The sequence below is a fragment of the Vulpes vulpes genome, chromosome 4 (genome assembly GCF_048418805.1).
Source record: "Vulpes vulpes isolate BD-2025 chromosome 4, VulVul3, whole genome shotgun sequence".
In the NCBI taxonomy this organism is placed as follows: domain Eukaryota; kingdom Metazoa; phylum Chordata; class Mammalia; order Carnivora; family Canidae; genus Vulpes; species Vulpes vulpes.
In genome coordinates this window covers 17,367,043-17,393,756 of record NC_132783.1, presented here as the reverse complement: position 1 = coordinate 17,393,756, position 26,714 = coordinate 17,367,043, and the positions used below count along the sequence as shown (strand labels likewise).

The window sequence follows — 26,714 nt, the reverse complement described above, 5'->3', positions numbered from 1 at the left end:
TCCTATTACTTATATTTACATGTTGTTTATATTTTATAGTCTTAATTGTAGGGAAGTTTTGGACTTTCATGCAGTCAGATTTATCAGTCTTTTCCTTTTTTGTGTTCTTTATGACTTCTTAAAGAAATCCTTCTGTACACCCAAAATTATACTTTTTATTAAATGCTTTAAAGTTGTCTTTATGTGCTAATACTTAATAAGCAATCTAGAGTTTCGAGATAATATTCAGTGCTGCAATAAATACTCATGCATCCCCTCATACAGACATGCATTGTCCAATACAGAGGCTACTAGCCACATATAGCTCTTTAAATTTAAATCTGAATTGAAAAAAATGTAAAATTTAGTTCTTTAGTCTCATACTAGCCTTATTTCAAATGCTCCATAGCCACTTATGTTTGATGATCATTCTGTTGGACAATACAGATTCAGAACATCTCCATCACCACACTCAGGAGTCTTTTGCTCTCTCCTAGTGTCTTTCCCAGGATTGTCTTCGTAGTAGGCTGTGATTCCAGTTTCTCTCCTCCTGGACCCTTTTCAAGTGTGTTGAAAAGGCAGCTAGCTTCTCATGTTTCAATAGCTTCCTCCTTGAATTAGAGCTGTTCCCAGGTGAAAAGCTGTCCTAAATACAGGACTCATCCATGTAGTCCTCCTTCTCCCATTATTAGTTGTTAGTTTGCGGTTTCCTTTAACTAGTTGTTTTTCTCCAGTTTTCTAGTTATTCTGAGTGAGCAGGAGGGTTTGTTCACCAGATCTCCATTATCAAAAATGGAGCTTTCAAGCTTGCATTCATTCCTTAACTAAAGTATTGTTCATTTATATAAAACTTTGATTCTTTTACAGTTAATCTGGAACTGACTCTGTTTGAATTAAATATATTTTATTTTAAAGTCAATATTTTTCTTTCTAAATTGAAATCTAGTTTTTTATCCTACCTTTGGTTAGGCCTATCTGTCAGGTAAACAGATTGATTCATTAAAAAATATATCAATTCAACATTAACTTTAAGCATAAACATAAATTTAGAATATCTGCTTAATATTTCTAAGGTACTCATGAATAAATAAGACATAAGTCTAGGTTTTATCTGAAAAATATGTTGTTCATTTCTTTTTATATGTTTTGCTTGCTCGATTACTGAACAACTGCAATCCTTCTGAGGATACCAGTAAACTACATGTGAATACAAGTGGTCTTGGAAACCCGACGCTTCTAGTAAAACTTTGCTGAAACATGATTTTGTGGAGAGAATTATAAACTTTACAGATTAACACAGTGAGAACAATCCAACTTGCAGCATTAAAAGCTAAACTGCCTGATACTGATTTCAATAAGGCTATTGTTAATGCAAGTACATGTTAGCATCCTTAGTGATATTAATGCAGTGCACCAACTTTAAAATAAATAATCCAGACTTCACAGACTTCAGTGCATTCAGAAAGCATGTAGGTAATTGAAAATACTCCTTAAAGTTTGTTTTTTAAACAAACTAATGTTACAACATTTTTATATTTTTACCCATATGAAATGTTCACCTGCAATGCAATATGCAGAGGGTATGATTGAAGATAACCGTTATTACCAATTATTGCTGATAAACTTTTAGTTACTGAATGCTATAATAACAAGGTTCACTTTGAAGTACTACAGATAAGAGAAAAGCATAATCATTCAATAGCCAATGAATAAATGATTTCACAGTTTAAAGCATTTAATAAGACTAAAACCCACAACAAAGTTGTTCTCTGGTGTACGGTTACCAGACAAGTTCACTAGGTCAGAGTAAAAGCAAGGAAGATTAGTCTTAACATCTCATATGCAATATACCTTTGTCTCTTAATCAAAATGTGAAAAAGGACATGAAATACAGACTTGTACTTTCATCAAAACTTAACCCAGAGTTGGCACCTTTGAAATATGCCTCAAAAATTAAAAATATAGAAATGTCATCACTTACACAAATGAGAAAATATAACACATGTATAGCCTATCTGAATCATTCCTGAAAACAGACCACACACAAACTTAACATTTTTAAGCCAAGAGGGCTTTAAAATGTAAAGGGGGGAAAAAGAGACTTAATGGCATCAGAGCTAATGTCCCCTGTGTATTGAACGGAAAGGTATAGTGTAATAGGGCAAGTATTCCTCCATCAGCCTCTCAGTTTACTTTCCACAGTTTCCTAGTGTGAGAAAGTAATTAATTCCCTGTACTTTATTGAATCATAAGGCTTTATTAAGCAACAACTTGAAATGACTATATAAAATGTCTTATTATGTATGGACTGTAGTCTTGGACAAACTAATCATCAAATTTCGTTTTATAAGGCAACTTACAGAGTTGTACAGTTTTTATTTTAATACTTAACTCACAGGCTGCTTTATGTTTTACCATATTTTATAAGTGATTCTTGGAAATTTTAAAGAATTTGTACAATTCATTATTTGTTCTTGGGTGGCTTTGAGGATTTAAGAGCAGGAGAATGCCAAAGGGAATCATCTGCTTTCCTGCCATAAGAAACAGTAGCATTAGTGGAGAGAAAGCATGTTTGATGTAAGAGTTAAGAGAAAAACTCCTTGAAACCTCAGGATTTCTTTTTACTTTTCACAGTAGCTTTTTTTAAGGATATTTGATATTACATTAAGACTAGCCATTTTAAAAATATATATTCATAGGGAAAGCAAATGTGTCCCAATGAGTTATATAAAATCTAAGGGGTTGGCACCTGGGTGGCTCAGTGGTTGAGCGTCTGCCTTTGTCTCAGGTCCTGATCCCGAGGTCCTGAGATCGAGTCCCACATCAGGCTCCCCTCAGGGAGCCTGCTTCTCTCCCTCTTTCTATGTCTCTCCTCTCTCTCTCTGTATCTCTCATGAATAAATAAATAAAATCTTAAAAAAAAAAATCCAGGGATGCCTGGGTGGCTCAGCAGTTTGGCACCAGCAGTTTGGCACCAGCGGTTCAGCCCAGAGCATTATCCTGGAGACCCTGGAGCGAGTCCCATGTCGGGCTCCCTGCATGGAGCCTGCTTTTCTCTCTCTTCCTGTGTCTCTGCCTCTCTCTCTGTATCTGTCATTAATAAATAAATAAAATCTTTAGAAAAAATCCAAGAGGTTTCAAAAATTCAAAAAGATATAAAGGAAACATCAGTTCCTTTTGATTAATAAATTCATTTATTTAGAGTTTTGAATAATGTTTAAATTTTTGAATAGCTAATTAAAGCGTGGTGATCAACGTATGACCTTAACCATGAAATTTCCTTGTTTGATGGTGATGACAAACATAAGTAGTTCATAGGTTTTGGACAAGATTGGTACTGATTAACAGGAGTAGAAATAGTAATGAAAATAATAATCTCTTAGAATATTACTCCTTAACTTAATTACCATCTATTTTCTAATTTTCTTTTAGGATATCCCCCATAATATTATTATTCCTAAATAGTAAATGGGGAAGATAAGGCAAAGACAAGTCAAGTAACTATAAATCTTCATCATCCTTTCATTCATTCACTCATTAATTTTTTTATTCTCCTCCTAGATATTAAACTAACAATAGAGTAATGGTAGACATCCTGTGGTAATCTGAGCAGTTAAGCAAAAGTTGACAAAGTAAAACAAAAGAATGAATATTTTACACACTTCTCTCATCACTAAGGCATCATGCCAGTTAATAATCAAGTAAAAAATAAGCAAATAAATATATCAAGCCAATCTTTTTTTAAGATTTTATTTATTTATTCATGAGAGAAACAGAGAGAGAGAGAGAGAGGCAGAGACAGAGGCAGAGGAGAATCAGGCTCCATGAGGGAGCCGGTTGCAGGACTCAATTCTGGGACCTTGGGATCACGCCCTGAGCTGAAGGCAGATGCTTCAACCCCTGAGCCACCCAGTTGTCCCTCAAACAAATTTGTTTTATGTAGAGAAGAGTTGACCCAAGGCATTCACTTTTCTCACATTTGTTTGCTATCGTGAGAATTCAGTGTGAATCATGTTAAAGTTAATGTATAAGATACATACCGAAATGTATCACAAATATAAAGCTCCATGAGGTTTAGTCTTTTGGGTTTCAAAATTTGTTTGTTTCTAATACTAAAATAGTTTAAAACTTGCATTAAGAAATGTCAGATTCATTTAACAGTTAATACTTCTGCATAGAAGTCTTTCAGTGGAAGATAATAGTAAATGAATGTTTCCAAATATAGTGCATGTAGGAAGAGAGATTGTAAGTTCATGTATGTGCAGTATACACTTACGTTTTTAAAATCTGGATTACAAAACATACAAAATTCAAGTTTAACAGCATACCGTGTTAAGATAAGAATCTTAATCCTCTGTGAAAAGAAAAACAAAACAAAACAAAGCCCAGATAACAGGTTTCTTTTGGTGATGATCTACAAGGTATTAGGGATGTGATTTCCCTCTTGTCCTGCTGTCTCTGTGTCCCTCAGTCATCATAGGTAGAGCATCACCCCAGTAACTCTTCCTGTCAGTATTGGTGGCGACAGCCAGTCTGACCTGAAAAGAAACCAATACTCCTTCCCAACCTGGAAATGCTGGTAATTTATTTCACTAGCCCCTACTCCCTGAAACCCACTCCTACCCCCACCAACAGCAGGTTTTGTTTACTTAAAATTCAGAATACCTTTTCATATGTAAGACGATTGAATTCTTTAAATACTAAGCAACTTACCATAGGTTTCCTGAGCATTTCACATGAAAAGAAAAAGGATATAGTTTTTTCCCACGTTAGACCATTACTTCTAAAATTTAAAGAATTTCATATGGTGCATGCTCAATATGGTTTATTTGCTCTTTGTTGTTCAAGTATAATTAGATGGGAGGATGAGTGAGGGAGAGGAATGTGAAAATTACAGAAGCATACTTCTGATACTTTCTGAGGTTGTTACTATTTAATAGTATTAGAAACAGTGTCACTGTAGTTTCATTTCCAGCCCTATGTGTAGTGTAAGTTTCTTGCCATGGGTGTCTTTACTATTTCTAGATTTGTAACAGCCATTTTTCTGTCAATCCAAACTTCTCTCTTAAATGTAAAACCCTAAATAAAATGAGTTGAAAAGATTATTAATAATATTCAGCAAGAATGCTGTCCTTTCCTCTCAAAGAAGATGATATTATCAATATCAATATTAACAGTGGCACTTGCCTTAAAAGACTAAGTATCCTACTCCTGTTTTTCATTAGAACTATAAGCAAGAATACTAACAGTCTTTATTGCAATAATCAATCATTTGAAAGAGTTGTCTAAAACCATTGGATTTACATACTTTACATTGGCCATACCCAAGTTTATTATAGGTAGTTAAATACATTTAAAGTACATATTGAAACCCATCAATCCAGTCAAAACAATTTAAGGGGACACTGGTTCTTGTATTTTAGACAGTTTTAGCTCAAATAATATGAACAACCATTAGTGTTTATCATAATTGTGTATTTTTCCCTACTTACCCCTAGTTTTCAATTTTGTTATTTCTTAAATCCATCCCTATGTTGAAAACAAAGATGTTTGCATGTGGCAGATATTATAAAGATAAATAAGATTTTTAAAAAGTCAGAACATATTAAATTCCCTATCAGACTCACTGGCCATGCTCACTAGTTAGACTCTAATGCCTTTTTCATAAGAATATGTACTTAACTTTCATGAATACTTTAAGAATCCATGGATACTTTAAAATTCAAAGCATTCACTCTATAAATTACGTTTTTGAATGCTGACTTACAAATCCTGTTTAAATAACATTAAAAGGGGTGCCTGGGTGGCTGGCTTAGCCAGTTAAAGCACATGCCTTCAGTTCAAATCATGATCCCAGGGTCCTGGGATCAAGCTCTGCGTTGGGCTCCCTGCTCTCTGCTTCCCCCTATTCCTCTGCCCCTCTCCTACCTGCACACACACTCTCTCAAATAAGTAAATAAAATGTAACTAACTAACATTAAAGTAGGATCTCTGGGATCTTGAAGTCTCCAACAAAACTGTGCATAAGATGATAACAGAAGCCAAGTTGAGGAATCCAGCATACAACTGCCCAGAGCCCCCTCCCTTCATCATGCACCCGCTTTGCTTGGTATTGGGGGACGGGTACATGTATGTGTGTGATTATATCTGTCTGACTAGAGTGCTTTTGGATCTCTGGCTCTGTAATTGAACCCTGTTTGAGACCACTGCCTTGTATGAAGGAATCCTGCCAGACTCTTCCTAGAATTGTATCTGTGTTTTTGAGTTTATTTCTTCTCAGATGGATACCTTTAAATGAAGCAGGACTTTACACAATACTAAAAATCACTGCTAAGTAGGACCATGGAAAGCCAGAATATCTTCCTAGCTTACGATTGGGTTCTTTTCACCTCTTGAGATTAGTATGTGTTAAAATCGACTTATATTTTTTTATGTATCCTCTTTCATTTTTTATAAAATAGGATAAGAGATGATTGGGAAAAGAAAAGTTAGGGAATGTATTGACATTTGTGGGGGTTTGATCTAGGAGATGAATGATCTGGAAGTCTGGGTCTTGTGGTAGTATGACATAACATAGGGAAGAGCAACATGAAATTAGTGCTGATCGATTCAAGGCACAGATAGTAATAGTGACAGTGTAAGTGGTGGGAGAAGGGAGATCAGATGTTTGTGGCTCCGTCTTAAACCCATTTATGAAGAGTTTAATGGTCTAGGGAAGCAAATCTACGCCTCAGTGAATAGAGTTCATGCTTAACCTCTCTGGAGCAGGGCATGCTCCTTTTCTTATAGGTCAGGGCTACTCCTTGAATCTTTGTGAGTTATAGACATTCTGGGTCAGTTAATATATGATAGGCACAGGTGTAGAAAGAGAGCCTCCTTAGGAATATAAAACAAATATAAATCCTGACCTCTCCAGACTAAATATAGGAGAATGTAAGTGTTTATAATTGTACAAAAGGACTTTCATACAAACTGAACTTGGAGAATTTAGATGATGCACAGACACTGAGTGATTTTCAGAATTATTGATAACATTCTTTTGTTTTTGTTTTTGTTTTTTTTTTTAAGATTTTATTTATTTATTTATTCATGAGAGACAGAGAGAGAGAGGCAGAGACACAGGCAGAGGGAGAAGCAGGCTCCACACAGGGAGCCTGACGTGGGACTCAATCCCAGGACCCCACGATCATGCCCTGGGCTGAAGTCAGGCGCTAAACGCTGAGCCACCCAGGGATCCCTATTGATAATATTCTTGTTTTGAAATTATGAATGGAATCATAGTGGTGATATAAAGAGACTGCATAGCTCTAAATAGATACTACCATATTAATTTTTCCACATCAAAATTTAATTTGAGATAAATGCTGTCATATTATAAGCACTAGATATAAATTATAGAATCTTCTGATGATATACACATATTTTTGATGTTTTATCTGTTGTCTTTTCTACAAACCCATCGCCACGTATAGATCTATTAATCCTTATGGCAAAGTATATAAAAATATTTACCTTTATGTAGTCTGTATTTTGTGTGGAATATTTGCCTAAACCAGACTTTGCTTTCTTCTGGACTTTTTCTTTCTCTCTTTTTTTTTTTTTTTTTAAGATTTTATTTATTTATTCCTGAGAGACACACACACACAGAGAGAGGCAGAGACACAGGCAGAGGGAGAAGCAGGCTCCATGCAGGGAGCCCGACTTGGGACTAGATCCTGGGTCTCCAGGATCAGGCCCCAGGCCAAAGGCGGCGCTTAGCCGCTGAGCCACCCGGGTTGCCCTCTTCTGGACTTTCTCAAGGGTATTTTAACATATCATTTAACATTATTCTAAGGAAATGGAAAATTATCTTTTAGATTCCTTTGCATACCACAGAACACTTTGTTAATTCTATATCCTTACATATCTACCTCTCTCCCTCTCTTTTGGTACGTGGAGCGAGACCTTAATTTTTCTCTTTTTCAAATTTTGAAGTAAGAGATATGTAGTAGTTTACATGTTTTGATTATTTCAGAGATGAACCTCACATCACAGGACTTTAGTAGACCCTAACCCTGAAGATAATGAATAAACAAAACACTGGCACCAATTACTCTGTTCCAAAAGGAAAGTTCACATTATGTGATTAATTTATCTTCTACCATAAGCATTTCATATGGTACTCAGTATTATGGGAGGAGTTACAGTTATTTTCTCCACTCTTCCTTTACATTGTCTTGGAAATCCAAGGGAATGTTATGTTCAGAACAGCAATTTGTGCTATCACCAGTACATACTGATAATATAGTGCTAACATAACTGAGGAGCTGAAGCATATGTAATCTGCTAAAATGTTTCTTTGAAGAGCAAACTTGTATTTGCCCACGGTGCCCGATTGGGAATGCTCCTGTGTATACCATAAGCTTGGCCCTGAGTTTGTCATTGCTCATGGTTTGGAGTGGCTCCTTTCATTGTTTGAATTTGGTTGTACTGAAAAAGTAAGCCTGTTACTTCATTTTAAAAAAGAAAATGCTTGTCCAAGCTCGTTGCATGTTGGCATGTTTAGAGGCTGCTCTTTTGCTGTCTGGAACTTGGACAACTTTTTTAACCTCTCCAAGGCAAGGTAGCTGTGACAAGGTGTCAGTTATTTTCAAAAAGCAAATAAATCACAGGCTTTGAGTCTCAATATAATAATAAAGATCTAATGGCCTCACATGAGTTTCTCATTCCATGATTTTGAATCATATTTTTTTGTAGTGAATGCTCTGCCTTCAAAGTAAAATCTTAAAAAGCACAGTTTAGAGAGCCAAGTACCCTAAGAGAAAGATTTTCAAGAATTCACAATGAAAGAACAATGAGTTAACTCTAATAAAATGAACTAAAGAATAAAAAAATGAAAAGTATATTTGATATTTAATCTTTCTTTGCCTGTTTTCCTCACCAAATCAGGAAAGACCAGTATAGCTGTAGAGTGAACATCTTTGTATATGAGCGAGTGACTTTAAATGTTTTAAGTATTTTGTAAATCAGTTAATCACTTGCTATAAGCCCACCTAAGACTTAACAAATTTCCATGAATAATTCTAAACTTACTCTTTTGAACAGTATCTCAAAAACACACACAAAGATAAGAGCCTTTACAGCTTAACACTTTGATTAGCTAGTATCTAACAACGGTCTGCATTTGCCAGGTTCTAATCCAAAACCATAAATTGTACTTTTTTAGAAAGGCATTAAAAACACTAATAATTAGTTGAATAAAGAGACCAGAACAAAATGGTCTGCAAATAAATGAAGATTGAGTTTGCTAATCTGTATGGGTAATTTCCAATGTTCTTCAAGTATGTGTTGTAAAACAAACATACCTTGCTGAGAAAAAATTGGATGTTTCAGTTTCATTTCAAGTGTTCTTACAATCTCCAAAACTATTGCTAGTGTTAATTCTAAGTCACAAATTACCCAAAAAAGAATAAGAATATACAGAATATTACTAGTAATAATAACACAAAAAATTAGATAAAAAGAGCTTTTTACAGCTGATTGAAAAGTGTATTAGGATTGCCTTTTCTGGGAAAAAAAAACAATATAAACTACTAATTGCTAGAGTTGGTGGCACTTCATTCCATTGCTACTTAGCGTTTTTTAAATGTTGTTGTTCTTGCTTAATGCTAGGTTAATATTTTGGAAATAATATTACAAAGGAATACCATATTGCATTTTGCTTTTCACTGTTTAATAAAGATATGCTAATAATCCTTCAGAGCAGTGGCCTATAAACTTTTTTATTACATGTATCTGTGAGAATATTATAGCATGAACCACCAATATATGCAAATTTATTTATTTATAAATTATATACAAGTACATTATACAACATTAAAAACAGAAATTTTAAAAATTTAAAGGGGTAAAATTTTTTATATCTTTAATATCTATCCTAGTGTCTTAGTTTTATACCCAGGAGATTATTTTTTTCTTTCCCTTTATTTTCTAACCTTTTATTTTGACATAGATTCACAAAAAAATAGTACAAAGAGGGGTATCTGGGTGGCTCCATTGGTTAGGCATCTGACTCTTGAGTATCACCTCAGGTCATGATCTCAGGTGTGTGAGATCAAGCCCCTCCCCACTTCTCTGTCTCTCTCCCCCTCTCTCATAAAAAAAAAAAAAAAATAGTTCATAGAATCCCACGAAACCCTTGAAAACAAAAATGGAGATTCAGAGACTTTAATTTTACAAAACCATGCGCCAGTTTCAGAGCTGGAATTCAAATCTGCTTTACGGGAGATATCCAGGAACAGCTATTAGAAAACTTGAAAAGCAGTAAGGAAAGCATACTGAAATTTGTTTCAAATGGATGCAGTGTCATATTGTTTCATATTGTGTCCTTTCCATCTCTTCTGCCCCTACAGGAAGTTTTAATCCTCCTCTCCAAATCCATTATATAAGATACAGTTTACAAATGTGTGCTTTCTGGTGTGACAATAGTTGTTTTCCATTATGCTAGTATAGTTACCTCTCATTTCATTTTTTACCCATCCTTCAGTAAATATTTTTGAAGTATCTGCTACAAAAGAATTAACAAAATGTATTGGGAAGTTTGCTAGACCTTTTTGCTCTTGCTTATCTCATGCAATCAAGTGACAAATTAGACTTTCTTAATATATTTCATTTACCATGTATTTCAATTCAAAGAAAGTCTGCTTTAATATGGGCAGTTGAACTGTGCATATCCTAAATGCCAGCCTCATGGAGTCCTAGGGTATTGAAGCAGTAACTTTCAATTTATGTTAGGAAGAAGTAAATTAGGAAGAAAATCGTAAATGAAATGTTGAAGCATTCAAAAGAATTCTATTGAACATTAGCTACTAGATCACCATTGCATGAAATGTTCTAGAGAAAAGCAATATGATATTCACTCAAAAGTGAGATTACATTCTAGCCATCCTGTTTTCTAGGTGGCACTCAAATTATTTTAGGTTATGTTTTGTATACCAACAGTGAACAATCAGAAGATGAAATTAAGAAAGCAATTTCAGGGATGCCTGGGTGGCTCAGTGGTTGACCTTCAGCTCTCAGGGTGTGATCCTGGGTCCAGGGATCGAGTCCTGCATCAGGCTCCCTGCAAGGAGCCTGCTTCTTCCTCTATGTCTGTCTCTGCTTCTCTTTCTCTCTGTCTCTCATGAATAAATAAAATCTAAAAAAAAAAAAAAAAAAAAATTCAGGGCACCTGAGTGGTTCAGTTGGTTAAGTGTCCAACTCTTGATCTCAGTTCAGGTCTTGATCTTAAGGCTGTGGTTCAAGCCCCACATTTGGCTCCATGAGCCTACTTAAGGAAGGAGGGAGGGAGGGAGGGAGGGAGAAAGAGAAGGGAGGGAAGGGAAAGAAAGGAGAAAGAAAAGAAAAGAAAGAAGTTTCATTTACAATAGCATCCAAAAGAATAAAATACCTAATAATAAACTTACCCAAGAAGGTGGAGGTGAAATACTTAGACACTAAAAACTACAAAACATTCCTGAAAGTCAATTAAAGATCTAAATAAATGGAGAGTTGTCCCATGTCCCATGTTCATGGATTAAAGACCCAATATTGTAAAGATGTAAGTATTACTCGAAACAACCTACAACTTTAATACAATCCATACTAAAGTTATAACAATGTATATTGTGGAAGGGGAAAGGTCAGGCCTCAAATTCATGTGGAGTATAAGGGGTCCTGAATAGTCAAGACAATACTGAAAAAAATTAACAAAGAGGACCTATACTTCCTAATATCAAAACTTACTACAGTGCTACAACATTCAAAACAGTGTGGTATTGGGGCACCTGAGGTCACTCAGTTGGTTAAGCATCTTCCTTTGGCTTAGGTCATGATCTCAGAATCCTGGGATTGGAGCCCTGAGTTGGGCTAGCTGCTCAGTGGGGAGTCTGCTTGTCCCTCTCCTTTCCCCCCCCTCCCCCCCCCCCCCCCCCGCTTATGCTCTTTCTCTCTCTCTCCCTCTCTCTGCCTCTCAAATAAGTAAAATCTTTAAAACAAAAAACAGTATGGTACTGGCATAAGGATAGACTATATAAGACAGGTGGAATAGAATTGAGTGTCCAAAAATAAACCCATGAACATATGGCCAACTGAATTTTATCAAAGGTACTAAGATCATTCAATGGAAAAATAGTAGACTGTTTAACCAGTAGTTCTGGAACCAGTGAATTTCCATATGCAAAAAAATGAAGGTGGATCTCTACTTCAACTATATACAAAAATTAACTCAAAAGAGATCAGTGGTCCAAATGCAACAGCTAATATCATAAAACTCCTTTCCAAAAACATGAAAATATATCTAAAATGACTCTGGATTTGACAATGGATTCTTAGGTATGACACCAAAAGCACAAAGAAAGAACCAATTTAATAAGAACATCCTGGCTAAACAATAAACCCAGACCACAATGAAAAAACTATTATAAAAACAAACAAAATAGGGAGTGCCTGGGGTGGCTCAGTTGGCTAAACCATCTGACTCTTGCTCTTAGCTCAGGTCATGATCTCAGTGTCGTGAGTTCAAGCCCTGCATTGGGCTTCACACTGGGTTTGGAGCCTACTTTAAAAAAAAAAAAAAGTTAGATCCATGTAAGCAGATTATCTAACTATCCACTGATTTTTGCTGTTGTTGTTGGCAGTTAACTTGCATAGAATAACTAACCTCCAGACTTCATCTGGAAGTTTTGTCAGACTTTGTAAAGTTAAGATCAAGAGTACTATGGATAGGATATAACAAAGTCTTTAAACAAAGTAACCTGTTTAGATGGTAATGAGAGTTAGGGATATTCTCTAGAATACTCCAGTGGTTTTTATCAAACAATATTAAGAAATAATAAGTATTCTGTATTTCATTGTACTGGTTGTTCTCCTTTCACTCCCCAGATCTGTTCTTGCCTTTATCAGGGTTGCATGTGTATATCTGTATAAAGAAAGGAGGTTGAAATGATGCCTGTGGATTATATATAGCATGGCTTCCATTCCACTGGGTTCAGCCAATGGGAAACATCAACAGGAGATTAAAAGGTAGGAGGAGAAAGAAGTTAAGATATGTGATAAGTCTTCCACTTCCTTCCTGCCATAGCACCATAATTCTAACATTGGCCATGTCACCTTATGACTGTATCTCTTCTGCTTTGAGCTGCCACACCCTCCCAACAGGTTCATACTTATTTAGGTTTTGATAAAACTCTCCTCCTCATCCCCCACCTCAACCACCAGGCTTCTAAACAGTATAAGCTTCCTGTAGTTGCTAGACTTTGGGTTCTTCAGCATCCCTTCTAGGTACTCTTAATTTCTCCTCCTCTTCTAGAAATATTTGCTAATTTGATATATCTTTTCAAAATCCCTGCCAGAACCGGGGCTGATTTACTGTTTTTCTAAATTAATTTTCCTTTTCTGTTGTTTAATACAACTTTGACTTGTCAAATCGTAGTAGACATTCTGTAATTAATGTCACTATAATAGAAGCCATAATGTTTTGCAGAGGAAATATAGAACAGAGACTAAGTCTGGGATGGGATGTCAGATAAACAGAGGTAGATTAACAGAGCCTCTCCTAATTATTGTTACTGTCTTTTGTTTTCAAACTCAAAGTATCACCAAAAAATTTGAAATTTGTATGTATAATTCAGTATCACATTAGAAGATAAGAATTTTACCAGCACATGGGCTTAATTTTTGTACTTCCTATCTTCACTTTCCAGTCTCCATAATACTCTTAAACTAGTAATTCTTGACATTCATTGGTTCATGCTGAAGATGCTCTTCTCAGAAAAATACATATACATGTAAAAATTTGTGTTTTCAACCTGTTTGCCAATCCTTTGACATTTGACCAAGAACCACAAGGTGTAAGAATGCCTATCTTAACTATTTTAAAAGTTTTCCTGTTGTGCTTGGTTTAAGGGAGAAAAATGTTCTGTGTCAAGTGCTACTTTTATCAGCAAGCTAGTAAAGGTCTTAGAAACTGCTTATAAATGGAGAGAACTAAGAACTATAGGAAGAAATGAGTAGAGATTTCACTCCTTTAGACCCATACCATCTAGTCCAAGAAATCACAAAGGACCTACATCTTGTACAGATTACCACAACATACAAGCTGGATTGGGACACCTGGGTGGCTCAGTGGTTGAGCATCTGCCTTCGGCTCAGGGCGTGATCCTGGAGTCCCAGGATCGAGTCCCACATCAGGCTCCCTGCATGGAGCTTGCTTCTCCCTCTGCCTATATCTCTGCCTCTCTCTGTGTGTCTCTTATGAATGAATGAATGAATGAATGAATGAATGAATGAATGAATGAATAAATCTTAAAAAAAAGCTGGAAAGCACAACTTTATATATGGATAGGCTATAGTTAAAAGTCAATGATAGTGGTATATTTTCTCACTTTTAGTTATACTATTTATAATTCGGAGTAAATGCTGAGAAATTTTTAGTCACTTAATAATTTTATTTTACTGAGACTAATTTGTTTCTAGGATTCAAATGAGTAATGGAATGAAGATTAAGCTTGAAAATCCTGCTACTTTACATCATTGAATGCACTCTGCCCTCCTGCTCTATGGGCTCAGTAGAGTAAACCTGGGGCTGTCAAATTGTGACATGGTACTTTTAAGATGCTGTAGGCAAAGATTGATAAATTTTGACCAGCAGATTAAAAACAAGCAAGAAAGTATAATCTCTTTTTACTGAGTTTTGTTTGTTTTAATGGACAAGCTTGTATATATCTATCTAAGAATAGAAATGTCTGAGAGAAGATGGTTTCTATGAAAGGAAATTAGTGGAAAGAGGAAACAGGATTTTTCTTTTCACACTACACTTTCTATACTGTCTGTTCTTTTATTCTTTTACAATGAGCTTGTGTTATTCAATAAGGTAACAGAAATAGATGAGAACAGGAAGGACCCTTTTTTTGTTATGTTGACTATTCTTGCCTCATCCTTGGTTTACTGGTTCCCTAGCTTCCCTTACTGGAGTTATATTCTCCAGTTCCTTTTTTTTTTTTAAGATTTATTCATTCATTCATTCATTCATTCATTCATTCATTCATTTATTGAGAGAGAGAGCCTGTGCCTGTGTGTACATGCAGATATGAGTTGGGGGAGAAGCAGAGGGAGAGGGACAAAGAAAATCTCAAGCAGATTCCCTGCTGAACAAGGATGTGGGGGGTGGGGGGTAGCTCTATCCCAAGACCCTGAGATCAAGATCTGAGCTGAAAACAAAAGTCACACTTAACCAACTGAGCTATCCAGGTGCTCTTTCAGTTATTTATTTTTAACAGCCTATAGGGGCCACCTGAATTTTTTTTTCTTTTCTCTTGTTCTGATTAACAGCTTCTCAGTTTATTTCATCATCGCCTGCCTGCAACCTCCATCCTCAGAACATACATAAAACTTTTTCCTTATTCACTAATCCCACACATGTACATCGCCTTTTTCTTATTTTAACTGTTCCAGTGATTACATTATTTTCGTTCTATGCCCTTGGGAATGTTTTTTAGTACCCTCAGAACATAATAGTAGGCAAAATAGATACCATAAGAACATACAAAAATCCCACTGAAGGGAGTTTATCATAATTAGGAAAGGCTTCCAACCTTAGATGAGAAGTAATAAAACTGGAAATTATTGATATTTTATGATATATCTACAAGTCCTTCAGTAAGGATTCAGAGCCACAGATAATTTTAGTCTCAAACTAAAGAGGGAAGTGTATATAGATATGTATGTGGGGAGAGTATGTGGAGAGCATAAATCTGGCCCCCAGACTCTGGCAGGGGTTGTGGCTGAGAGGCTGTGGGACAACAGTTTGGCGACTGACATGGACTTTGCCTTTAAACATTTGACACAATTCCGCTATGAGCTGCTAAGGTGAGGTATCTAGGCCCAGCCCCTCAATGTAGGCTACTGTGAACTGGAGTTTGAACTAACCTAAGCAAGCAACCCCAGGCACTGAGGAGGGTGCTGGCCCTAGGAAAGCAGTAACTGGGTCAGGCTTCCACTGCATCTCGGAGGGGACAGAGCCCCTTGCCACGTGCCCCTGTGCATGGTGCGCAGGTATTGGCGCACTAGCATCCAATAAAGAGTGATGTGGCATTTTTCCTTTAGAAAAAGAGAAAGAGAGATCTGCATTACCAGAATGGGAACTTTCACCTGGGGAGCCATTTGCATGGAAATACACTATGGTATGAGCTTAGCCTCTGTATCTGACTTCACTTTTCAGTGTCTGACCCTGACAAGTTACTTAGGCTCTTTGAGCTTTAATTTTATCATGTTAAAAAAAAATCAGAATTTTTAAAATACCACTGCTTGGTAGATGATTAAATTAGCAATACATAGAAAATACTTAGTGCAGTGCCTGCTTAGCAATTAACACATAATATCATAATCAGAAAAAAAGCAAGAGATTCTTTCTACCCCCCCAATAAAAAAAGGTTTTACTTAGTTTTAGCATTTGAAGCTGTATCACCAGCATCAGTCTCTTTTTTTTTTTTTAGTCTCTTTACTTTTTTTTTTTTTTTTTAAGATTTTATTTATTTATTCATGAGAACACAGAGAGAGGGGCAGAGACACAGGCAAAGAAAGAAGCAGGCGCCACACAGGGAGGACTCGATCCCTGGTCTCCAGGATCTGAAGGTGGCACTAAACCGCTGAGCCACCCAGGCTGCCCCGTGTTTTTACTTTGTATAACTACAAAATTAGTAGTTGGGTTTTTTTTAGTTGAATGTAATAGTAGTGGTATTTATGAAATTTATTTCCAGTATTTGAAATTTTGGTACCATTTCTTATATGCAGGTTGATCCTTGCTTCCAAGGTAAAGCTATCTGACCTAACAATACTTAATGGATACATATCCTTTAGGGAATAAAATCTTTTCTGAATTTCATTTTCCTTTTTGTGAATTTCATTCATACATGCTTATGCAAATACAGCTAAGCATGCCTCTATTGTGCCCTAGCAGAAAAAAAAAAATGTTTAAATTTAGATTCCATGTGATTAAAATCAGATGTTTAGTTCCAAATCTACAAATGTATTTTTAATTTAGGAAAAAAGAGGGCACTCCCACAAAACTATTATTCAGTGCACTTCTGAGCAAAGCACAAGTCATGTCTGATTTCAGGTGGATACAATTAGCTACTACTAAAAATGAGCCATTGGTGGTGGAGTCAGTGAATACTGAACAGGGGATTTGTAAGACTTGTGGGAATGACAAATAATGGAAAGAACATTTAGTGCTCTAATTCTAAGAAGAGCTGATCAGGAGGCTGCTGTAGCTGGAGTTACTTTCTGGGGTGTCTCCCTGTCCTGAAGGCTAATGCTCCGTTGTTGCGGCTCGGTAATCTCTAACGCATTTCATTGATGCTTCAGGGAACTCCTGTCAGCCAGCCTTCTAGGTAGGAAATGAAGCTTTCTTGCCAGCAAGTCCATATAATATAACTGCAGTTTTTATGTATAGGTTATTTTGGCATAGGTACATACTACCTAATAGGCATTAAACTAGAATAAGCCTATCTCATTTTCTTAAAAATAACCTTATTAGTAAACAAATCCTCTATGTCCCAGGTAACTCAGTTTAGTCTGATTTAGCTTAGGAGAGCAAACGTATACATCAGTCACTTAAGCAAATATTTACAGAAGCTATATAAAGTTTTTTGTTTCGGTTTAGTTTTTATATAATTTATTTTTTTTTAAACTTTTTTTTTAAATTTTTATTTATTTATGATAGTCACAGAGAGAGAGAGAGAGAGAGAGAGAGAGAGGCAGAGACACAGGCAGAGGGAGAAGCAGGCTCCATGCACCGGGAGCCCGACGTGGGATTCGATCCTGGGTCTCCAGGATCACGCCCTGGGCCAAAGGCAGGTGCCAAACCACTGCGCCACCCAGGGATCCCTAGTTTTTATATAATTTAATAGTATAAATTAGCTTATATGTAATAAATCCTTTAAATAGTTGAAATCATGAATAACCCCATTGGATTTGCTTTTACTAATTGTCCTATCCCAGGTTGCATATTTATAAGCAAGTATGTTTGGGTATTTTGATGCTAGATATCACATGTAATCTATTATTATTATTATTATTATTATTATTATTATTATTTTAAGATTTTACTTATTTCATGGGAGACAAAGAGAGAGGCAGAGACACAGGGAAAAGCAGGCTCCCTCTGGGGAACTCAATCCCAGGACCCTGGGATCACAACTTGAGCGGAAGGCAGATGCTCAACCTCTGAGCCACCCAGGCACCCATATCTATTATTAACTCCAACAAAGGTCATTGGGATTTAAAACAGCAGATTAAGCAGTGGAGGAAAAGCATAGGACATTTGTAACACATATTTATTTCAGTGTCCTCAAATACTTTGCCATTAATGGAAAATTTAGTAAGCAAAGAAAACAAATTATGACAGCTTTCATAATTATAATATTAGAGAATTTTAAAATATGGCATTAAACATTAGTCTTACTGAAATTTTTTGTTTTGGCCAGATGATAACTGCTTTTTCTGAGATAGTTTTAAAAATCTTAAAATTATATTATGTGGATTCAGAAATATAGGTCAAACACTATTTTATTTTATTTGAAAGAAATTAAAATTGAAAAATAGTGCTCATTCTTCTCTGTTTATTTTCTATATTGATATATATGTAATAATTTCACACATTAAACCCAGTCTCAAGCTGAACTAGTTAAGACAAAGCTGACAAATGAGATTTGCCACTTTTCCATGGAATACTTTTGTGTTTTAATTAGGCCCTAAAATAATCTTCTAATGCTAATTGTAATGATGTAGGTAATATGGATCAATTTTATTTTATTTCTTTAAGATTTTATTTATTTATTCATGAGAGACACAGAGAGAGAGAGGCAGAGACACAGGCAGAGTGAGAAGCAGGCTCCCTGCAGGGAGCCCAATGTAGGACTCTATCTCAGAACTCTAGGATCATGCCCCGAGCCAAAGGCAGGCGCTAAACCACTGAGCCACCCAGGCGTCCCTCAGTTTTATTTTTTAAACGTTGGAAATTATTTGATAAATTGTGACTGTTTTAATGATTTCTAGACTTTATTTGTAGAATAAAGTCTGATCAGAATGTGTGAGCTAAAGAAGATGCCAGATATAGTGGTCCGGATGTCCCTCTCCTTGATGAGGAAACTAAAATTCCAGCAGTGAATAGCTTCACCACAGTCACCCAGATGATGAGAACAAACCTATGGGTGTGAACTCCAGTCTCATTCTTTTTTTAAATTTATTTAATTCTCATAACAACTTTATTAAAGGGATTTTATGGTGATCACTATTTTACAGATGAGGAAACTAAGAATTGAAAGACGAAAGTAATCTTACCAATTAATTGGCAGTTTTGGTCAAGTATAATTATACTTCTAAGCCTTTATTTTTTTAATTGAAATGCAATTGACATTTTAATTTCAGGTATACAACATAGCAATTCAATATTTATATATGTTGCAAAATGATCACCCAGCCTATTTCTAAAGCCTTTGTTTTCCTTACTCTATTACAGTACCTCTCACTTTTAACTTCCCACCTGTTGGTTCTTCCCACAGTGCTTCTTCCACATTCCAGATAATTTACTGTTTTTCCTACCTTCCCTTAACACAGCTGACTCTCTGCCTCCAGGGATGTGTATTGCCTGAATTAATCTCTAAGTAGCACGTTCAAAAGTGTGTAACAAGAAAAAAAAAGTGTAACAAGATGAAATGAGTGTTCTAATGTCAGAGGAGTTCTTTGTGGGGTGGGCCAGTGGGCTACTAATGTGGAGGCTTTTCTGCCCTGTGAATCTATCCCAGTTCCAGTCTCACTTCTCATATTCTCTTGCTCTTTAGTTCACTCTTGAACTGCACTGAGTCTCTTAAAAACTTTTGTTTTTACTATATGATCTCCTAGTAAGGGCGAGTATAAAGGGGAAAGACTTTTTAAAATATATGTAGAGACTATTTTTAAGTAAATTACAGACATTTAGGACCTTGAATTTTATGTTCCAGGATAGCAAGAGAGTATATGCAGCACAATGTCATGAGATTTGACCTATGGGATGTTTTTCCTGGACACTCCTAGAAGGCATTTCACATTTTTTTTCAGTATCAGATATCACCATATTACATTTATTAAAATGTACGTAGATAAAAGTAATTGTGAGGCATAAATTACCATAACCTTCCTGAAGGGTAGTTAACAAGTAACAAAAAACTTTAAGTTATTCACCTTTTGAATTATACTTGTAGGAATTTATCCTGGGATACAATAAGCAATCCAAGATGTTAATTTAAAATGTTTACTGCAGGACTTGTTATAGGATTGAATCTATAAAATAGTACTAATGGTACTACTTATAGAGTTGCTTTGAGAATTAAATATTACATATGTACTGTATGTACACAGCAGAGTAATAAGTAACTTAAGGTGGTGATATGTATATGTATTAATATTTTTAAAAGTCCATGCATTGTATTTCCTTGGAAATAAAAGTAGATTACAAAACAGTAATAAATACAAATGTTATATAAAACAATGTACATTACAATGGTTTGGAAAGTTGTTTCCCCAAATATTACTAAAGCCATCATTTTGGTGATTTTAGTTTCTAATTAATGTTAATCAGTACTGTGTCAAGATTGTTTCCAATAATATGAATCACTTTTATATTCAGAGAAAGTAATGAAGTTATTTTTGTTTTAAAAATAAACTGTGCATATCTATTTACAGTATCACTTTTAATTTGTTTTAAACTTCCTTGTGTGTAAAAGGAAAGTAATAATAAACTTTAAGCATAAATGTCACTTCTAATCCTCCTCCCATCTTCCTCCCCATTTAGGAGTCCTAGCCATTCTTGGCTTCATAATAGCTGGAGTGAATTCCTTCCCCAAAGGGTATGGGGTCATATTTCTCATCAGCAACTTCCTTAGCAAAAGTAATGCTGCCAGAAAAGTGGAAGGGGATAGAGAGAAACCAAGATATTAACAGAACCCAAGGGAGAAGTCAGCATGGTGATCCAGGCCAGTATTGGCAAAGTCCAGAATTATGTGGCAGTTTTACTCATTGTTTAGAACTCAGTCATGTTTTAAACATTCTCTTGGTGAATTTCAGGAAAGGAGGACCATCTCTTTCCATTCATTTGGACTCAGCAATTTTATTTTATTTATATATATATATACCAAAAAAATATGTGTGTGTGTGTGTGTGTGTGTGTATGGAGGAAATTCCCTCATTTAAAAAAAACTTTTTAAAGAAGAATCTTTAGACAGCTAGCTGAAGTAAATGGTACTCTAAGCTTATGTGTGGAGCATGTAGTGAGTGACAGTGTGTCATACCCCTTCTACCCACACCAGAACCTTGAGACATGAGTGCATTTCCCTGACTATTTTTAGAAATAATCATGTTATTTTAAGAGTACTGTATCATCAACTCTGAGGGGTTTAAAAACAAGTCGGACAAGGTATCCTGCATTGCAGCATGTGACTCAAGTGTTCATAGTTTCTTTCTCTCTGTCTTTCCTTCTCTATTTAGTTAATAAGGCAGTAACAAACCCATATCAGAATTATTCACTGAGAAGGAAATGGCATAGCTATTCACAGCTGTAGCTACATAGGTCCTCAACAGCTCTCTGGGATTTAGAATCAAATCTGAGTTGATATTACCAGACTCCCTCTGCTCAAGATAATAAAATTTGAAGTCCTGTGTGTCAGGACAACTACATATGTGCAAGTACTTGAGGAAGTCTATTTAAAGTATTTCCATTTAAAAAAAAACAAAAAACAAAAAAACAGGAATTTAAAGAAGCAGGGTTGCCGGACCAGAATGGTGTACTGGGGATTTTAGTTTAAGTTTTCCTTTACAATTTCTTCCCCTGAGGAATTTTAGTTTTCTTTAGCGACCCCAGTTGTCAAGTACAATAGTGAATCTTGCAGAAAATATGAAAACTGGAGAATGAAGAAATACATTTGCACCAAAATATATTTGTACTGAATTGTGTGCAGGTGTAATAAAAGTAGGTAACTGACACAAGAAAATTCCACTTTTTATTGAACTGAGCTGAATCTCATCTCATTAGATAGTTTGATATGTTGAAAGGCTTTTTGCTATAATTATTTTATTTTGGCAAGTTAGCAGATTCTGCCTTTAAGAACAAGATTTTCAAATCTAAGGGGTCTCACCTTGAATTGAAATTATTCATTAACCGGGGGGATCCCTCGGTGGCTCAGTGGTTTAGCGCCTGCCTTCCACCCAGTGCATGATCCTGAAGTCCCGGGATCAAATCCCACATCAGGCTCCCTGCATGGAGCCTGCTTCTTCCTCTGCCTGTGTCTCTGCCTCTCTCTCTCTCTCTCTCTCTCTCTCTCTCTCTTTTTCTGTGTCTCTCATGAATGAATAAATAAAATCTTAAAAAAAAAAAAAAGAAATTATTCATTTACCTGTCATCTCCATTCTTCTATAAGCTCCTCCAAGCCAAGAGGGGTATGGGGTATTTATCTTTGATAAATCCAGTACCAGACTCCTAAATACTTTTTTAGTTGGGTAATTAATTAATTTGCCTTTTAATCCAGTTGATTTTGCCTAGCAGTAGTTTCACACACATGGGCCTACTACCTTCTGATTTCTGCTGCTTCTGACTCCAGAAGTTTGGGAATGGGAATATTTTTGCTACAGCAATTTACAAAGTTTTAGCATTAAAAGATGAAATCACCCTAAATTGAGTGGGAGTTGGAGGGAACTGTAATATTGGGTGCTGTTTTTGTATTTTAAAATCTATATGCTAAACATTAGTAAATGGTTAGCCCTGCCTATCACTATATCCAAACATCAAAATCCATGACAAAATGAATTAGCCACCATTTCTCCATCTTGGCACTTAGTGTGCCAAGTCAACACAAAATATAGAACAATTAATTTACATTATTTCTTTCCATATTTTAATTCCTATGGATAGTTTCTGTGTAATTTACATATAAAAGTAAATATCGAGAAACACTTGTGATATCTATTCAGTTTAAATATATTTTATTTCTTATATGTGGTATATGTATGTATTTATTTACAAGTAAATATATAAATACATGCATACATATTTCTAAAGGTAGTACCTAACAAGAAGACCTTGGCCTTAATGCTTAAAATGAATACAAAATCTAATAAATACGCATTTGTTCGTATCTCTGAACTAATCAACAGGAATGAGTTGAAAATCTTGACTCTGTACTATAAAGTCTTTGACAAGAATTTGGGACCCAGGGATGCCTGGATGGCTCAGCGGTTGAGCGTCTGCCTTCAGCTCAGGGCATGGTCCTGGAGTCCTGGGATCGAGTCCCACATTAGGCTCCCTACATGGAGCCTGCTTCTCCCTCTGCCTATGTCTCTGCCTCTCTCTGTATGTGTCTCTCATGAATAAATAAATAAAATCTTAAAAACAAAAAAATAGGTTGTATTAAAAAAAAAAGATTTTGGGACCCAGTGTCATAGAAGCAGTGCAATTTCTATTCTATATTTCTCTTAAGAAGTAAAAGTCTACAGGGTTTACAGCTTCCTTTGCTTTCTCTAACAGTGAATGACTCTAATAGAAATCTAAACCAGATATAAAACTGAATTTAGTATATAATTGAACAACAAATTAGAATTCTACTTGAAACACATTTCTGTTGTTACAGATTCTAGTTTCTAGTGATCTGTAGCAGAGATTCTTTTGTTATTAGTGAGTTGAATATTCTTCAGCTGATAATACTTAATCTTTTTTTTAAAGAATTTACTCATTTTTTAATTTAACAAAATTGATCATATTGGATCTTCAAGTGGGCCTAATAACTGAGTTTCAAATGTGATGTTGTATAGAAATTGAGATTCAATGGAAACTGATTATTTGGCAACATGAGAAGATTGATTAAACAAAAGTCTTTGGATGTGAAGAGTGCTCTCTTGTATGAAGGAAGTTGATGAAAATATGCTTTCATAGGGTCAGTGCTTCATACGGATAATTTATCTAGTGCCCTAACAATTTAGTATGTATCTGGGGATAGTTTCTTCAGTGGAGGTCTCTACAAACCCTAGAGCTTCCTGTTTAATTTGGTAACCACTGGCCATATGCAGCTATTGAGCATTTTAAAATGTGATTTATCCAAATCAAGATGTGCTTTAATTGTAAAATATACTCTAGATTTCAAAGGCTTTATACCAAAAAAAGAACGTAAAACATTTAATAATTTTTACATTGATATTTAAATAACACCTTGGATTTGTTGGATTAAATAAAACATTATTAAAAGTAAATTTACCTTTTTTAAAAACAAAATATAGGTATTAGAAAATTTAAAGATTATATATGTGGCTCACACTGTGTTTCTGTTGGACAGTTCTGATCTAGAGTTTTACGTTTTTTAATTGTCAGAGTTTAAATGGATGATGATCTGTCCACAGGTATAGTCAAGTTGGAGATAGCAAATGTTTTGAGAGCTGTGAGGGTCTAGGTAAGAGGTGAGCACCAGCCTTTACTTACCTTTGTTCTGGCCTCAGTTGTGTCTTGCTTTTTATAAGAAAAGCAGTTTTTCCTGAGCTAATAGGATAACAGATTTTTTTCTTCACTTCTATAGATCTGGTAAAATAAGTTAGGATATTATGTCAGGAATGGCTCTTTACAACATAACACTTTCTTGTATGTCTGTTATTTTAAATTTCAAATTCTCCTTTAAAGCTCTGGGATGGGTTTAGCACATGTTTCTCCTTGTTCTAAAAGGTGTCATTTTCAGGCACCAAAAATTCTTAAGCATTAATATTCTGGTGTGTAGGTGCTGTGTATTTTATAATGTTACTGTAATAACAACCATGCATGGTTTTAATCTTGACATAGTATTATTTTTATAGTTTTTTTAAAGAGACTTTCCTCATAATCACAACTGAACATATTGCTGTAACTAAGTTTGGGGGCTCATACTGAACAAAGAAAGGCCCCCAAATTTTAGAGTTGTTTAAACTACTTCTTACAGTCTTTCTTACGTATTTTAAGTTCATAGATTACTTATAGTGGCTTTTTATATGCATATAAGTGGGCATTTATAAGAAAGGGTAATTTTCAACAAGTCTTTTTAGTTAATTTCTTTCACCACAGGGCCATGGAATGAGTAAAGGAAGGGTGTCTGGAGGGTAGGACAATATCAGATAGGTCTGTGAACTGAAGAATTTTGAGCCAAGAGAACACTCTGCTTCAGATAAAGGACAAGTGGGCCCATGTTTTTGTTACTGTTTATGTTTAATCCTCCCAATTATTTTTTCCAAAGTTTTTGAAATCTCTAGTCAAGCTTGAACTGATATCCAAAAGTGATGGTGATTTGCTTCCTAGATTTGTGAAAGGATAACTTAGAGGCACTACTCTTTCAGCAGTGATTTGGCAGGAGTTTCCTAACTTCCATTAGCATTGGGGAATGGTTAAAGACCCTAAAGCATTTTGTGAAGCTGGAGTTCTTGGTCTTGGGTATCTGGGCCAACATTCTTTAATAAAATAAATCTTATGAAAGGGCAGCCCATGTATTCCCCTGGAACAGATGTCCAGCAGTATAATGGCAATTCCTATTGTGTACAATGATCATCCTGTTTCTTCTGATCTTTTATTTTTTGGTTCCTTTCAATTTCTTAGAATTATTTAAATTAGATATTTATCTGTTATTTTCAGAACCTCCTCCTCAAAAAAAGGTATTTCATTGAGGCTCATTGAAGGTAATTAAACTGTGATTTCCCAGTTTCTTTTTTCCTAATTTCAGTTTCTTTTAGAGTAACATTCCATTTATTCCAAGTTATTTTCCAACTTCATAGATGATTATCTCACATGATATGTTCCCTCTCTTCAAACTTCTAGTACCATCTTCTGTAACCTCAGTCACCCCTGATGTCTTTTTAATAAGAGGACTGAATAATTAGAAGGAAAATCAGTCAACAGAAATAGACCATAACTAATAAGAATGATAGAATTAGCAGATTTTAAAATAGCTATTCTAAATGTATTTAAGGATATTTAAAAAAAGCGTGATAGGAGATAAATGGGAGCTATGAAATCAAATGGAAGTTCTAGAGCTGGAATATACAGTATCTGACTTTTTAGGAGATAAATGGGAGCTATGAAATCAAATGGAAGTTCTAGAGCTGGAATATACAGTATCTGAAGTAAAAAGTCATTGGACTTATCAACAGATTAAATACTACATAGCAATAAAACTATTAAAACTGAAGCACAGAAAGAAAAAAGTGTTAGGGGGTGGAGATGGTGGAAGAAAATACAGAGCCTCAGTAATCTATGGGACCATATTATTGTAGTTGGGTTACTTAAACAGGAAAGACTATAATAATAGAAAATTATTTGATAAAATAAAGTCACAAAAATCTCCAAATATTAAAAACATGTATCTTAATAAAGCCCATGCAGAATATACAGAAAGAAAATTACACAAGGCACACCATGATCAAATTTTGTAAAACTAATGATAGAAAAGTCTTAAAAGCAGCTAGAGAAAAAAGAGATACTACATACAAACTAACAAGGTAACTGTGCTGATTACTTATAGAAACCATGTAAAGCAGACACAGTATGATGGCAAAGTACTAAATAATGAATGCATGAGGCCAGATTATTCTGAATAATGATAACTTCCATTTATTTAGAACATATTATATACCTGAAATTGTGCTGATAATTTTATTACACTTTATTTCATTTAATCCTTAGA

General features: G+C 35.2%; 1 protein-coding gene across 8 annotated transcripts in view; it reads left to right on the top strand.

The window, feature by feature from the left end:
• Positions 1 to 26,714, top strand: part of AFG2A (AFG2 AAA ATPase homolog A) — a 530,081-nt gene that overhangs the window by 215,622 nt on the left and 287,745 nt on the right. Inside the window, exon 15 of one of the 8 annotated variants that reach the window (XR_012000936.1) lies at positions 12,901 to 13,020. The exons of the other annotated variants lie outside the window; for them this stretch is intronic. The gene's annotated coding sequence lies outside the window, so the exon portion shown is untranslated. The remainder of the gene's footprint in view (positions 1 to 12,900; positions 13,021 to 26,714) is intronic. 8 annotated transcript variants of the gene reach the window in all.